This window comes from Ochotona curzoniae, unplaced genomic scaffold (genome assembly GCF_017591425.1).
Source record: "Ochotona curzoniae isolate NIBS_2020 unplaced genomic scaffold, NIBS_Ocur_1.0 scaffold_4506, whole genome shotgun sequence".
NCBI lineage: Eukaryota > Metazoa > Chordata > Mammalia > Lagomorpha > Ochotonidae > Ochotona > Ochotona curzoniae.
The window spans coordinates 6,807,018-6,817,560 of record NW_024467119.1 but is presented as its reverse complement, the minus strand read 5'-3'; the positions used below and the strand labels follow the sequence as shown (position 1 = coordinate 6,817,560).

Below are 10,543 nucleotides of genomic sequence, written 5' to 3'. Positions count from 1 at the left end.
TAACGTACCAGTTCTCCCCAGATTGGTCAATGTAGCTATTAGTGTAATCCCAACCAAAGCCAAAAAGTTCTTCAATACCAACGATTTAGAGTAGTCAAAATAGTTTTAAAAGCACAAAACCAAAGGACTTTAACTTTGAATTTTTAAGACTTACTATAAAGCTACCCTGGTAGACAGTATTACATGGGAGGCTCTGTTGTGGTGTGACAGGTTAAGCCTCTGGTCTCTGATGCTGGCAGCCCATAGGAGTGTGGGCTCAAGGCCTGGATGCTCCACTTCCAATCCAGGTCTCTGCAAGTGTTCCTGGGGAAGCAGATCGCCCAATACTGGCCCCTGATGCCCAGGTGCAGGCCTGGATGGAGCTCTGGGCTCCTGGATCGGGTCTGCTAGGCCCTGGTTGCGGTGGCCGTTTGGGGAGTGAAGCAGCACACAGAACACTGATGTTACACTCATTCCCACTATGCTATGTAAGGCAATGAACACAAAGTAAACAAACAACACATACAGAAGGGTGATATTACACACCTAAAGATGCCAGGAAGATTGGAGAATCAGAAACAGATCCATAAATACATGCCAACTGACATATAATGTGACAGCAATTCAAGGAGATTGTACATAACCACATAAATCTTGGACCATCCTTATTTCATACCATATGTAAAAATTAATGTGAAATGAACATAGGTGAATCTTCTTAGTTTCTAAATAATCTAAAACTGGACACATTCTAAATTTCCATCCATGGGAGAATTTTTTAAAAATACAATAGTTATCAACAAAACACTATTCAGCAACAAAAAGAAGCAAATTACTAATATAGAAAACTTCATGGAAGAATCTTGAAATAGCAATAACAAAAAGTCAGAACAAATGAGTATATAATATGTCATCTCCTTTACATGAAATCATTTCTGAAATGATTAGTTTTCTTTTTCTTTAAGATTTATTTTATTATTTTGAAAGAGTTATAGGAGCAGAGAGGGAAAGGCAGAATAAGATCTCCCACTCACTGGCTCGCTTGCTGGATGGCCGTGCCGTCCAGCACTGGGCCAGGCTGAAGCCAGGAGTCTGATGCTGCATCTGTGTCTAGCGTGGGTGTGGCAGCGATGCAGACAGCTGCGTCATTCTCTGCCACCTGTCCCTGGCCAGCAGCAGGAAGCTGGACTGGTTGGAGCAGGCAGCACACAAGCAATGCCAATACAAGATGCTGGCATCGTGAGCAGCGACTACCTGCTACGGCACAACATGGACCTCAGATTATTTTCCTTCTATCTTGAAGAGAGACAAGGAGAGACAGACAGACAAAGAGCTCGTCCATATTTTGTTTCCCTTCCCAAACAGCCACAACAGTTGGGGTGGGGCTGAACCAGGCAGGAACCAGGGGCCAGGAGCTCCATCTGGTTTCCCACGCAAGTAGCAGTGGCCCAAATTCTTAGGCCATCTTCTGCTGTCTTACCAGTTGCATTAGCAAGAAGCTGATGGGAAGCAGAGTAGCTAAGGCTTACCCAGCATTCTGATGTGGGATGCAGGTGGTGCAAGTGACAACTTAAACTGCCCTCCTGCAATGCTGTCCTTGAGGGATGAAACATTCTTTGTTGAACTGCAATGACAGTTTACTGCCCAAAGAGAGGACAGAGTTCAAGTCCGTTCATAACAAATCTCATTAAACTGCAGGCTCCAAATATTCACAGCCTACTTTAAGTCAATTCACTCCCATTAAGCTATTTAAGTAGTAAGCTGCCTGAGCACTGAACTGCTCACTGCTGCTTTGACACTGGCGACTTCTCATTTGCCCACTGCACCTTGTTCAAGGAGGATGCCAGGTTTCTCTTCATGGTTTGGCATGCACCCATGAAATACTACTGGAAATGAGATACAGTTTCCTCTACCAGAAAATGCAGGTGGAGGTGAAGCAGGCAGGGAGCAGCTGAACAGACACTTGATCCACACCAATGGGAGGTCAGGACAGTGCAGAGAAAGGACACTGGCCACTTTCTTGTTCCTTCTCAATCACCTGACCTAGCCGGTCCCTTCACTGGGATGGCTCTGAACCTCCCAAGGCTGATCTGCAATGACTGGTCAGAGACAGCACTGTTTGGAAGGGTCTTGTGAACTGCCCCATAGCTTTTAGTAAAAAAAAAAAAAAAAAAAGTCCCCCCAAACAAACAAACAAACAAACCCACAAAAGCAAAAATAAAACCCGTGTGACTCAGCTTGTGTTCTGTGAATGGACCACATGATGTTGAAAAAAGCAAAGCCAGAATGTCCTTTCTCACAGAGCCTCAGATACAGGTGAAGTCCCAACCCTGCAGGCCATCAACCATCCTTGGCCACTCAAGGCCTTGGCAATTTCTCTCATCCCTGGGATTCTTGGTGTGCATCACAGCTGCTCGGCACACCTGCATCCCACCTTGTGTGGTGCAGTGGCCTTTCTTCTGTTCTGAGCTTCTGGCTCCACCTACAACCTGGAACTGCCAGCCATCCCCACTAGGAAGGCTCCAGCATGCTCCCACTTCTGGGCTGCCTCTCCTGGGACAGCACTGCTTGCTCATAAGCAGAGTGCATTCTCTGAGAGTTCCAGAGATCAACACTCAGCTCTCCTGTCTCCCCACAGTCAGTCACATGAACCTCATGGGGTGGCAGGAATGTGGTGCTTTCCTTCCCAGCAGATCCCAAATAGGTGGTATGAGAACAGGGTGGATTTCACAGCTCAAACCCCCAGTAGAGCCAAATCAGGTACCATCTTGCTTAAGGAGGCATTGGCTATGGGACAGGACTGCGCATGCACCAAGCTGGGAGTGAACTCATTTTTCGCTCAGTGAACTGCAACAACGTGGCATCCTTCAGATTTCCACCAAGATAGGTCCAAGTAGTCCCCAGATCTAACGGCCAGCAGATCAAGAACTCTATGAGCTGCCTATCAGGCACCATTGTGTACGGTGTGGCAAAGGTTTTGAGACTGCAGAGACAACAGTGAGCTGCGCATGCGCTGAGCTATGAGCAAACTCACTGAACTCAGTATATTGCATTAGTCACACATCAAGAATAATACCTTCTCTGGCATCTTAAAACTCAAAATAGGTCCATGTGGCCCTCAAACCTAATGGCCAGCAGGCAAGATCAGTACCACCAAAACCTAGCTATTCAGAACATCCAGTGTCTCCCTAATCCTGAAAACTGTGTGGACCGGAAGTGGGAGAAACGTACAGACCACGATGGAACAACAGCACGGGATCACAGGAAGTGGAGAGTACTGAGCCAGGAGCAGGGGCTACAGAGATCCTGATGGAAGTCTAACATAAGAGGCCAGATCTGAAACTCACTAGAGGAAGTAGCACAAGTAACTGCAAGCAAAGAACCATGTACCAACCATAAGTAAGTAAAATGGAATTGCAGACTTGTGGGTGACACAATGACCAAGAGCAAAAGAAGAGACAAAGGCTCAGTGAATATTACTGAAGACTCCCCTGCAAAGGAGCAAAGCCCTTTGCCAACCTCAGAATTAATTAGGGAAGATATCAAAAAAATGAGGGATAAAGAATTCAAAATTCTTGTTATAAAGCTTCTTATCAACAACAAGAAGCACATGCAGGAATTTAAGGAATATGCCACACAACAAATAGCAACACTGAGACAAAATCAAGTTGAATTAATGGAAACAAATTATTGAACATAGAGCAAATTAAAAATTTGATGGAAAGTCTCAAAAATAGAACAAAGAGAGATAAGAAGACAGAAGGAAGAATCTCAGAATTGGAAGGTATTTCTTGTCTCAATGGGGAAACGAAGAGCTGGAAGCTGAGTTGGGTCAAGCTTAAAAAAGTATGCAAGAATTAACAGACACTATTAAAAGGTCAAATAGAAGGGTTATGGAAGTTCCAGAAGGTGCAGAAAGAGAGGCCAGGTTTAAAATGTATTTAATGAAGTAGTAAAAGAAAATTGTCCTAATCAGGAGAAAGAATTGGGAAACAACATCCAGGAGGGGCACAGAACTCCTAACAGGGTTGACCAAAAGTGATCTTCAAAATGACATATGATAAACAAACTCTCTTTAATCAAGCATAAGGAAAAGATCCCTAAATATGCTCATGAAAGAAACCAATTCACATATAAAGGAATGTCAACTAAATTCACAGGAGACCTATCACAGGCAATGCTACAGGCAAGAAGAGAATGGAATAACATATTCTAGATTCTAAAAGCCAAAAATCATCGGCCCAGAATAACGCACCCAGCAAAGCTTTCCTTTGTCTTGGAAAATGAAATAAAATTCTTCCACAGTAAAGTTAAAAGAATACGCCTCTTCCAAACCTGCCCTACAAATGATACTGAAAGGTGTTCTCTTGGCAGAGAAGAGGAATAGCACCCACCAAAACCAAAGGCAAATGTGAAGAACATCCCAGGAAAATAACAGCAGACTAAATCAATCAGCAACCCACGGGTAAATGACAGGAACAAAATAACACCTATTTGTATTAACCCTGAATATAAATGGCTTTAACTCATCAATCAAACGGCATGGATTAGTAGACTGGATTAAAAAACAAGGCAAAGGGTAACAAGTGCATCTATGTCATCAGTAAGTGCTCTTGTGTTCAAGTCATGAATTGAGCAGGAACTGCTGGTTTGTCACAGAAATCTTGGATCAAGAACCCAGCCAATCTAACCAAGCTGAGCAGCAGTGACTCGGCAAGAGTCAAAGTCAAGGGCCTCCGACAGCTTCCTGCTGTGCTGTCTGCCACACCAAGAGGGGTCAGCTCCCAGAGCTCTCTGCCATCCAGCCATGGACAGTGATTCTCAGAACCTCATCGAGCTGCCGGATGTTCCTCTGTAACTCAGTGGCATCACAGCATCTACCAATTCTGCAGGCTTGAACTGGCATTGTATTAACTCACTGAGTGAGTTGGGAAGAGAGAAAAGGAATCCCAGGAGAGTGCCCACTGTCCATTCTCCTGCTGAATCCTCCGGATAAGAAGTGCTTGTCCCCAATACAGCTGAAACCATTCAGCAATACGCAGAACTGAACAAAATGTCAGAGTCTACAGAGCAGCCAATCAGATCAGAGAAGACAGGATGCACGAAGCTTCATCCATGAGCAGAGTCTTTGAAACCAGGTAAGAGGGAAGGCAGCAGGAACGGGGCAGAGACCCAAAACTCCTTTACTTGCACGTGCAGACTGCGGCCCTGCTTGGCGCACCTGGAGGTGAGCATCGGCTGAGACAAGCGTGGCCCTCTGCCCGCCTCTTCTGCCTCCTGGACACTTACACAGCCTCGAAGAGGCAAATTCTTTGTGAGAACTGCATTTCCTCATTGCCTCCTTTACCTGGGGCAGAGAAAGCCTTCCTCTGAGCAAAGCCTGCTTGTGGCAACACACAAGCAAACAGACCACCTTGGTCCACTAATACATTGAAGAAAAAATGCAGGATTTAAACTGTTAAGAGAAGAACGGGAACATGCAAGGTACAATCTGTGCATAACACGAGAGTGGGTAACAAGCCAGGCACCAATCCGGACGGCAAGGCAAAGCCTGAGGAAGACCCTGGAGTCAGGGATGCCTGACGCCAGGTGAGAGTGCCCACAGCTGCTCCTCACTCAGCAGTACACGCATAATGACCATCACTGGACAATCAGTCCCCTGGGCCACCGGCCCGCACAGGTGTCCAGAGCTACGATGGCTCTCAATGTGGCGGAAAGCACGGAGTTAAGGTAAGGGTCCAAGGAAATCCACGGACACCATGTGTCGCCTGAATATCATACAGATGGTCACAACAGTGAGGACTAGGTCAGGCCGAAGTCAGGAGCCAGGAGCCTCACCTAGGTCTCCCAAATGTATAGTAGGCATCCAAACACTTGGGCCATCTTCTGCTGATTTTCCTAGGACATTAACAGGGAGTTAGATTGGAAGTGGGGCAGCTGGCACACAGACTGGCACATGGGATGCCAGCACTACATATGACGCCTTTATCCACCTGCCACATCACGTCACAAGCCCCTACTGCACTTTGCCTTTATATCAAGTATGTGGCACATGATACTGTGCACTGTCCATGAACCACTGGAAGACTTTGCCATTAAACTATGGCTCATTCAACTTTTTTTTCTTGAAACGAAGTTTTCCAGGGGCTGGTTCAGCGGCATATCAGGCTAATAATTCTCTGTGAGTGCCGGTATCTCACATGGTCTCAAGTTCTAGTCCCAGCTTCTGCACTTCCCATCCAGCTCCCTGCCTGTGGCCTGGGAAAGCAGTCGGACGGCCCAAAGCCTTGGGACCCTGGGAGACCCAGAAGAAGCTCCCGGATTCAGATCAGCTCTGGCCATTGTGGCCATCTGGGGAGTGAACCAGCAGGGGTCTGCAGAGATGATTGAACCTTAGGAGAACCCAAAGCAATTGTGTGAAAAACAATTTCCCATGGTCATCAGATTTCCAAAATGCACTGATTCCAAACAGGATAAAGAATTAAGACTGGGGCCAGTGGTGTGGCAGAACACATGAAGCTGCCAATCACGCCAGCAACCATCTCAGAGGTCTGAGCCCCAGGCACTCTGAATCTGTCCCACCAACTGAGACAGCTGTGGAAAATGGCTCAAGAATGGGGGCCTGGCCACCCACATGGGGGACCCATAGAGTTCCTGGACCCCGGCTTCAACCTGACCCAACCCTGGGTATTGTTGGTCATTTGCAGAACAAGCAGAAATAAAAATCAATCAATTGATCAATCAGTCTCTCTCTGAACTCCCTGTCATTCTGCCTTTTAAATAAATTACCAAAACCTTTTTAAAAAAAAGATTTGTTAATTTTTATTCAATAAAGTCAGATATACTGAGAGGAGGAGAGACAGAGAGGAAGATCTTCCATTCAATGCTTCACTCCCCAAGTGACCATAAAGGTCAATGCTGAGCCAATCCAGAGCCAGGAGCCTCCTCCAGGTCTCCCATGAGGGTCTAGGGTCCCAAGGCTTTGGGCCGCCCTTGACTGTCCTTTCCCAGGCCACAAGCAGGAAGCTGGATAGGAAGAGGAGCTGCCAGGATTAGAACCACTGCTCACTGGGATCCCAGAGCATGCAAGGTGAAGATTTGAGCCACTAGGCTACTGCGCTGGGCCTGCAAATCATTTTATAAAAAGGAGTTAAGATAATTGTTCAGCAAAACCTCATAAAAATGGTCTACAATTCTATGAATCTTTGAATACCAACAGCCCAGAAAAATCAAGTCAATTGGAAGGGTTCTCCTTAAAGTATAGAGAACTGGCAGTAACATCCCTCCTGTCTTCAGCAACCCTCGGAGGCCTGTGAGAGACACATGGATTGCTGAAGCACCTGGCATGTTCCCTGCCTCCTCAGCCACAACACAGGGCGACATCAGAGAGGGTACAGAAGAACGGGCACCTGGCCGAGCAGGTAAGCCCCCGTGTCCCGCATAAAAACACCTGGGTTGATTCCTGGTGCCAGCTCCTGACTCCAGCTTCTGGCCACGCCACATCCGGGGATGCAGGAGCGATGGCTCGAGTAGCTCAGCTCTGGTCACTCACACGGGATGCAGATGTATGTCCCTGGGTCTGGTCTTAACCCAGCACAGGTGTTGTGGGCATCTGGGGAGGAAACAACAGATAAAAGGTCTATCTCTTTCTGTGTCTCTGCCTCTGAGCTAATAATTTAAAAAGTTCTTTTACATATGTTTACTTGAAAAGCAGAATTAGAGTGGAGGGGGGGAGTAAACAGAGAGAGGAGAGATCTTCCACTCCCATGACCTCACAAAGTGTCAGCAGCCTCATCCTCCCTCCCCAGTCCTACCAGCTGGAATAAATACAGCACTACAAAGTCCTGATTAAATGACTTTCTGGTCAAGAGATAAATTTTCTTGAGCACCTGTGAACTTGCTAGTTTTCAGAAAGTTAGAATGTATCATCTAAGATGCCCTCTGTATGGTTTGCTGAGTACCTGTGACTCAGAAGGCACTTCTACCCCTTTCTAGAAAGTATCTTTATTGTCAGAATGGACACAAAGATGGAACATTCATGGCACCAAGAGGGCTTGCCGTGGCACAGGAGCAGGGCTAAGCTGGCTGTCCTCGCTGCCCACTTCCCAAGGAGCAGCCCTTCTACTGAGAGCCACTATAGCAGCAACTGTCCTCTGTCCCTCCCTTGGCTTCACAGAAATGACAAGCCACTCTTTCGCACCCCGAGGCAGGGACGTAATAAAAGCAGTACCTCTAGGAGGGGCTGGTGTGCTGGAGTAGGCTAAGCCTGCACGGTGCCAGCAACCCACATGGGCACGGCTTCGTGTCCCGGCTGCTCCACTTCTGATCAAACTCTCTGCTCATGGCCTGAGAAAGCAATGGAGATGGCCAAGTCCTTGAGCCCCTGCACCCACATGGGAGACCCTGGATCTTGGTTTCAGATAGCCTCAGCTCTGGCCTCTGCAGCCATGTGGCAAGTGAGTCAGCGGATGAAAGAGCTCTGTCTCTCCTCCTTCTATAACTCTGGTTTTCAAGTAAAAATAAAATAAATATTTTTTAAAACTGCCATTGCAATACATTTTAAAGCAATGCAAAGGACAAATAAACATTTTTTTCAACATATGATAAGGGGGAGTGGGAAGCAGGGAGGGAAGTGCTTACTAAGATGCCAAGAAAATGAAGAAATGTCAACCACACGCAATGTAAGAACCTCATCTGGAGCCTGACTCAAGCCAACTGATGGAACAACAAAATTGGAATTATAAGTAACGATTATAAATTAACAAACTTTTTATTAATATGTAGGTGTATTAATGTAATTGCAATTTTAAGAGGCATTTTTTTGAAAAGATACATACCAAGGAATTTATAGGAGAAATAGTGGGATGCCTAGAATTGTGTCTTTTCTTTTTTTTCAAGGTTTATTTCTTCCCCAGATCATGTTTGGGGGAAGGATGCATGAAGCTGCAGAGCCGCCCATTCCAGGCCCATTTTGCCCCCGGCCAGTGACTGGAAGACACTCTGCAACAATGTGTGTACTCTGAGCCGGAGCACAGGGAGTGTGGGTTAACCTGTGGCTCCTCTGCTTTCCCAAGGCATCATGGCCACCCTCAGATCCCTGGTGAAGCCCAAGATGGTCAAGAAGAGGAACAAGAAGTTCATGCGACATCACCAACGGCTATGTCAAGGTCAACTGGAACTGGTGGAAGCCCTGGGGGCATTGATAACAGGGTCGGGGAGAGGTCCAAGGGCCTGATGCCCAACATTGGTTACTATGGCAACAAGAAGACCAAGTATGTGCTGCCCAGTGGCTTCCGCAAGTTCCTGTGCACAACGCCCACGGCTGGAGGTGCTGCTCACACACAGCAAATCTTACTGTGCGTACATGGCTCACCAGGTCTCCTCCAGGAACCACAAAGCCCTCGGGAAAGAGCAGCCCAGCTGGCCATCCGAATCACCGATGCCAACTCCAGGCTGTGCAGCAAAGAAAATGAATAGCCAGCTTGGGTGCACATTTTATTTATTTAAATAAAACCTCAAAAATTGCAAAAAGGAAAAAGGGGTACAAAGGGAGAAGAAATGGTGTCTTCCTCCCAAATTGACATATGGAAGTCCTAAGCTCTGAGAGGACATGAATCTGAGGATCATGAGGATGGGGTTGGCTGTAGGAGACTTTATAAGGAAAGGTCATCACTTGTAGCATAGCAGGTAAAGCCACTGAGATGCTCACATCCCATACAGGCACTGGTTCAAATCCCAGCTGCTCCATTTCCAATCCAACTCCCTGCCAATGTATCCAGCAAGCAGCAGAAGACAGCCCAAATCCTTGTGCCCCAGCCACCCACATGGGAAACCCGGAAGCAGCTTCTGGATTCAGCTTGGCCCATCCCTGGCTGTTGTAGCCATTTGGATAGTGTCCAGTTTTACTGGTAGGCTTTCCAGCGGCACATTCTAGAATTCCAGCTCGCTAAGGAACACGCATGTATCCTCCATGGAAGTTACTTCGGAGAAGGCCCACTGTGGAAATGGGTTCAGATCCACAGATGCATTCTGATCTGGCTTCGGACCCCTGTTCATTGATCCCCTGCTGTGCCACATACCCAGCCCTGTACTTCAACAGCAGGTTCAAATGACCATGACAGCCCAGGGTTACAGTGTGAAGAAATATAACTCCATTGAATTTCTGTCATTCTTGCCATCCTCTGAAGTCTTTATTTGCACTTACAGTAACACATTGTGAACTGCAAGGGGAAATATTTTTGTAGGCTAAAAGTAAATTTTATATTTATATAGGAAATATTTTACTAAATCTGAATGATGGCTTTAAAATGGAAATTTATGGCAGGCATTTCACCTGATGGTTAAATTGCCAATCAATACATCTGAATTCTTTACCAGAGTGCCTGGGTCTGAATCCTGGCTCTGCTTCAAGTCCAGCTTCCTGCTAATCACACTGGATCCCATCTCGCCTTCTCTCTGCCACTCAAATAATTTTTAAAAGATTCACTTTGAAAGGCAGAGTTACAGAGAGAGACATTCCATCAGCTGGCGATCCCCCAAATGGCTGCAATAGCCAGAGCTCAGC

General features: G+C 46.6%; 1 pseudogene; it reads left to right on the top strand.

The window, feature by feature from the left end:
* The first annotated feature begins 9,058 nt into the window (after positions 1-9,058).
* LOC121147391 lies at positions 9,059-9,456 on the top strand (annotated as a pseudogene).
* The last annotated feature ends 1,087 nt before the right edge of the window (positions 9,457-10,543 follow it).